A 6,673-nucleotide genomic window follows, 5' to 3' on the forward strand; every position below is an offset into this window, starting at 1 on the left:
TCTCCTGGAGCAGATAATGAGTTTGGGACTGTAAAGTGACCAACAGCATCCACCAATTTTACTGTGGAAAAAATCCAAAGACAATGGCCAACACATAATGAAAATGCAAGCAGAATGAGAACTAGAGTAGATGGAGTTGCCATGACAATCCTTGCCATGCCTCTTTTACAGACCATAGGAATAGTGCCTAGTAATTTTCTTCCAGGAGGTGCTCTGACTGCTTGAGCAGGCCTGTTAACCATTTTAAATAGTATTGAGAATTGCCTTTGAAAGGCTATTGAGGGGCAGGAGGGGGTCAGCAGGTGCCAGACAAGTCAATAAATCACCACTGCTTTCCATTTATGTGTTTTCTTCTGTATACTAATCTGCAGTCACCATCTTTATTTCTCTTTCCCTGGCTCTGGCTATGCCTCTCTGTGTCTCTACATCCCTATGTCTATGTTTTGTTCTCTCTCCCTCAATATAAATAATATAAACAGTATTTTTTGGCACAGGTCTTTTGGAACGGTTCTTATTTAGAGTTTCAAATTTGTATTGATTTCATGATTAACCTCATCAGTTGTTTACATTGTTTGAGCCAAACCAGCAAGCAACAGTCCCTCATACAATGGCAGGGTGCAACCTGGCAATAGAAAATTTCCATTTTGCTTTTTTATTCAGTTATTACTAAGAATCACAGGGAGGAGAGCCTCAATCCAGAAAGGAGGAGAACATTGTAAACAGCCTGCTCTGATAACCAGATGTGCTTATGTAGAGAGGAGGGGGATGTGTCCAGGGAAGTAGTGTCAGCTTATCATGCCAGCATTTCTATGCTGTGTTGGCTCAAAGTAAACCTGCTACTACTAACCTTCCAGTGACTCCCCAGTACTCCATTTCATCCCAATATTGACCCTGAATTAAGAGACTCCTCTAACAGTCTGGCAGAGTAGAGATACTCAGGGACTTCTGGATGGACGGACACTGTTCAAAGGAAGTCTCCTCTTGACTGTAGGAACTACAGTGCCAAACCTTTTCTTGTATGTCAGAGTCACAGAGAAAAAAAATCATAGCAACAATTAAATACAAGAAAGAGTTGAGGAAATTGGGATCACTATTCTCAGCTCAAAAAAATTGAGGAAGAGCAGAGTTGATGATCAACAAAAATGTGAGTTATGCATTTCCTTGATTATTAGATTTTTAGTCCAATTGCAGTAGAACAGGTACCCTTCTTGAGTACCTACAGATTGTTCAGCATAATGTTAGGCTGTGCCAAGAAGTGGTGTGGAGGAAGAAAGAGGAAGTGTGGAAATTGGTGGAACAGGCCCACTCCCACACTACCACACAAACAGGTTCCAGAACTAGATTCTCTGTTCTTCTCCTTCCTATTTCCCTTCATTCCCTTTGCATCACAATTACACTAAATAGAAAACCCTTTGGGTTAATAACATTGAATATGCTAACAGGGATTTGTTGGGTTCAGAAAGGGGAAGTGGGGGAGCCAAGATGGCAGACTAGAAAGACACACTTACGCAAGGTCCTCCTCACAACCCATAAAATACCTGTAGAGAAGGACTCTCAAGAAATTTTGGAGCAGCAGAAGTGGAGAATAACAGAGTGGAGGAGATTTCCAGCCCACGGTGACCTGAAAGGCCCACGGAAATGTCAGTTGTGCCAGACACGGAGCCGAGAGCAGAGCCCAGACCAGCCTTGGCCTAGCAGCGCAGCGCAATGAGACTCTGGGAGAAGGACACCTTGGGGCGGAATCTCCAGTCGCAGTAGCGGGGCGAAAAACGCCCTGGCCCACAGGCACCAAACGTCAGTACAGGGTTTTATCAGCAGGCCAGGAAGGGACAAAGGCCTTCCCATAGCTCCAGCAGCAGGCAGCAGCCACAGAGCCTGCACAGTAACCCATACAGAAGCTCCATGGTTGGAGTGTAAAAACCCCTGGGGGCATTGAAGAGTTGAGTCTTGGCTCCTCCCTGTGTGGAGGCCCTGGGGGAGTTGATTTTTGTCTCACACTGAATGGTGGCCCTGGCCATCCAGCTTAATCTGAAAATCAGCCCCCAGTGCTGACTTGGGAACTAGAGGCCAGGTGGCTGTGGAGAGGTAACTGCTAAAATTCTGGGCATAAAAGTCCCTCTCTGCGTCCACACGCTTGATTGTGCCACCTTGGAGGAACTGAGATCTCACAGATTTCCAGGGTATATCCTACTCTTGACAAAGGACCCAAAAGTCAAGTAACTGCTTGGGAAAATGCCCCAAAAAGGGAAAAAAAATAAAACAATAGAAGGTTACTTTCTTGGTGAACAGATATCTCCTCCCATCCTTTCAGGTGAGAAAGAACAATGCTTACCATCAGGGAAAGACATAGAAGTCAAGGCTTCTGTATCCCAAACATCCAAAATAAATATTCATTGGGCTCAGGCCATGGAAGAGATCAAAAAGAATTTTGAAAATCAAGTTAGAGAGGTGAAGGAAAAACTAGGAAGAGAAATGAGAGAGATGCAAGAAAAGCATGAAAAGCAGGTCAATATCTTGCTAAAGGAGACCCAAAAAATGCTGAAGAAAATAACACCTTGAAAAATAGGCTAACTCAATTGGCAAAGGAGGTTCAAAAAGCCAATGAGGAGAAGAATGCTTTCAAAAGCAGAATTAGCCAAATAGAAAAGGAGGTTCAAAAGCTGACTGAAGAAAATGGTTCTTTCAAAATTGGAATGGAACAAATGGAGGCTAATGAATTTATGAGAAGCCAAGAAATCACAAAACAAAACCAAAACAATGAAAAATGGAAGATAATGTGAAATATTTCATTGGAAAAACACCTGACATAGAAAATAGATCCAAGAGAGACAATTTAAAAATTATGTAACTACCTGAAAGCCAGGATCAAAAAAAGGGCCTAGACATCATCTTTCATGAAATTATCAAGAAAAACTGCCCTGAGATTCTAGAACCAGAGGGCAAAATAAATATTGAAGGAATCCACTGATTACCACCTGAAAGAGATCCAAAAAGAGAAACTCCTAGAAACATTGTGGCCAAATTCCAGAGTTCCCTGGTCAAGGAGAAAATTTTGCAAGCAGCTAGAAAGAAACAATTCAAGAATTGTGGAAATACAATCAGAATAACACAAGATCTAGCAGCTTCTGCATTAAGGGATCGAAGGGTATGGAATAGGATATTCCAGAAATCAAAGGAACTAGGACTAAAACCAAGAATCACCTACCCAGCAAAACTGAGTATAATACTTCAGGGGAAAAAAAATTGTCTTTCAGTGAAATCGAGGACTTTCAAGCACTCCTGACGAAAAGACCAGAGCTGAAAAGAAAATTTGACTTTCAAACACAAGAATGAAGAGAAGCATGAAAAGGCAAACAGCAAAGAGAAGCCATAAGGCACCTACTAAAGTTAAACTGTTTACATTCCTACATGGAAAGACAATATCTGAAACTCTTGAAATTTTCAGTATCCGGGTAGTTGGTGGGATTACACACACACACACACACACACACACACACACAGAGAGAGAGAGAGAGAGAGAGAGAGAGAGAGAAACAGAGACAGAGAGAGACAGAGAGCACAGAGGGAATTGAATAGGGTGGGATCATATCTTAAAAAATAAAATTAAGTGGTGACAGAGAAATGTATTGGGAAGAGAAAGGGAAAAATGGAATGGGGCAAATTATCTCTCATAAAAGAGGCAAGCAAAAGACTTTTCAGTGGAGGGAAAAGAAGGAGGTGAGAGAAAAACATGAAGCTTACTCTCATCACATTCAACTAAAGGATGGAATAAAATGCACACTCATTTTGGTATGAAAACCTATCTTACAATACAGGAAAGTGGGGGAGAAGGGGATAAGCAGGGTCGGCGGGATGATGGAAGGGAGGGCAGTGGGAGGAGGGAGCAATTTGAAGTCAACACTCTTAGGGAGGGACAGGATCCAAAGAGGGAAGAGAAGCAATGGGGGACAGGATAGGATGGAGGGAAATATAGTTAGTCTTACATAACACGGCTATTATGGAAGTCATTTGCAAAACTACACGGATATGGCCTAAATTGAATTGCTTACTTCCCAAAGGGAGTGGGTGGGGAAGGAGGGATGAAGAGAAGTTGGAAGTCAAAGTTTTAGGAACAACTTTCGAGTATTGTTCTTACTACTAGGAAATAAGAAATACAGATAATGGGGTATAGAAAATTATCTGGCCCTACAGGACAAAAGAGAAAATGGGGACAAGGGAAAGGATGGATGTTAGAGGAGAGGGCAGATTGGTGATAGGGGCAATTAGAATGCTCGGCGTTTTGGGGTGGGGAGAGGGAAGAAATGGGGAGAAAATTTGGAACCCAAAATTTTGTGAAAATGTATGTTAAAAGTTCAACAAATAAATTTTAAAAAGAAAAAAGAAGGAAAAAGAAAGGAAGGAAGGACGGAAGGAAGGAAGAGAAAGAGAAAGAAAGGAAGGAAGGACGAAGAAAAGGGAAATGGAGATTGGCAGTGGATATATATACTATAGCCCTTATAGTTCTTTGCATAGAGTAAGTGCTTAACAAAAGCTCATTCATTCATTCGTGGCTGGCAGTACAGAGCTCTCCTTGAATGGATGACATGTTTGGGGCTCTTAAGTAATCAATAGTGTCCTCCAATTTTCCTGTGGGAAAAATCTAAAGACAATGGCCAACACACCATGAAAATGCAAGGGGGATGAGAATTTGAGTAGATAGAGTTGCCATGACAACCCTCTCCGAGACTCTTTTGCAGATCATAGAAGTAGTGTCTGGTAATTTTCCTTCAGGACGTGCTCTGACTGCTTCAGCAGTTCTGTTAGCTGTTTTAGACAGTGGTGGAGACTGTGTTTGAAAGGCTATTGAGGGATAGAAGGGGGAGCAGCGTGTTCCAGACAAGGGAATATATCACCACCACCTTCCCCGCTGCATGTGTCACAGCAACAGCTGCTTGCTTTGTGTGTCTTCTTCTAATTATTATTCTGCACTCGCGGTCTTTATTTCTCTTTCTCTGGCCATTGCTCTACCTGTCTTTGTCTCTAAATCTGTTTGTCTGTTTTGTTCTCTGTCTCTCAATATAAGAAATATACACAGTGCCTGTTCGCACATAGGTGTGCATTTGTGGGTACGTCACGATATTTTGTTGCCCCTGGTGATTTAGGTCTGTTCCCAGCTGGCAGTCCAGGACAAAGGCTGGACGAAGCCCTCCCTTCCCTCTGAACTAGGAAGCATAATAGTGGCCTGATAAAAGGGGTAGCCTGAGGTCCCCAACTGGTTGGTTCCAGGTATGCTAGGAAACCGAGCAGTTACCATAGCAACCAGTGATTAGGACTGGCTTCTCTTGCTTTATTGGCCACGAAATTTTGCCTCTAGAGAGATTATACTCAACCAGAGGTGGAGTGGGTCATTTGATCTGAACTTCTGCTGGAAATGGTGTTAGACTCCCCTCCTATTCCCTGCATTTTGAATCAGCCTGGGGCAATCATCCTGGGGTCCAGGGATTTTGGGCACGGGGCCTTCAATACCTGTTTAATCTTTCACATTTACGTTGAATAATTGACTCACCTCATTAATAATTTGCAGAGATTGAGCCAAACGAGCCAACACCAGACACTCCTACAATGGTAGGATTTACATGGGTTCATTTGTGCCACTAAGCGAAGGAAAATTCCTTTTTTTTTTTTCTATTGAATTATTACTAATAATCACCAGGAAGAAAACCGTGCTCCAGGATTAAAGAGACTACTCTTGATCTCTATACAGTCCAGCTTCTGCCAATCATCAGATGGTATGACAAAGAGTCTGGTCTTATTAATTAAGCTAATTACTTAATTAATTAAGTTAATTAATGCCAAGCTAATTAAGCTTGGAAGGATCAAAAATCCCAGGCAACTCTATCAGTTGACTTGACCTTAATTCCACTCCCTCATTTGGAATATCTCCGGAACAAACTATGTGAGCTTAGGCAATCATCCTTCCATCAATGATATTCAGTGTTCTCAAGTCCCTCTCAGCCCCGTCTGTCTGCATGCTGATAACCCTTCTAGCTTGGCCAGTCTACAGAACTCTCTCCGGAGCACTGACATTCTGGGTTGAAAGGTCCCTTTCAACTCTGGCATTCTGTGTTGCTAATATGATTCTCCTACCCTCTGACTTTTTGTTTTCCAGAGTTCCCTTCCAGCTCTGGGTCCTACTAGATCACACATTCATGATCTAAGGATGTTTCCATCACTGACATTGTATGATCTGGTATCTAAGTGTAAAACCACCTTACAATCAAGAGCTATTTTTAAAGTGAATCTGGGAATAATATAATGCCCCTTCTCAGTCCACATGGTTCCCTTTTCTGCAGCTTTAGGGAAAGTCTTTTAGATGAAACATTAAGGGTTAGGAAAATTCCTAACATTTAGGCAGAGATTGAACTCTGTCCTTCAATTGACATTTATATTCATATGTATTTAACTCCTGGCCTCGTTGTGGTTGAGGCAAAATCCAGGTTACTAGAAACCATTCTGTGACTAATGTTGACCTGAAAGTTTGGTTAAAAATACAATCAGGCTGAATGCATATTTTTTTATTCCCTTAAAGTTAGTGGTTACATGGCCATGGAGCCAGAATGAAATCTCTGACTGACTCTTACAGGAATGACTAGGCTTAAATCTGTTTTAGGACAATACATGGGTGTCTGCGTCC

The sequence above is a fragment of the Notamacropus eugenii genome, chromosome X, assembly GCF_028372415.1.
Source record: "Notamacropus eugenii isolate mMacEug1 chromosome X, mMacEug1.pri_v2, whole genome shotgun sequence".
NCBI classification, from domain to species: domain Eukaryota; kingdom Metazoa; phylum Chordata; class Mammalia; order Diprotodontia; family Macropodidae; genus Notamacropus; species Notamacropus eugenii.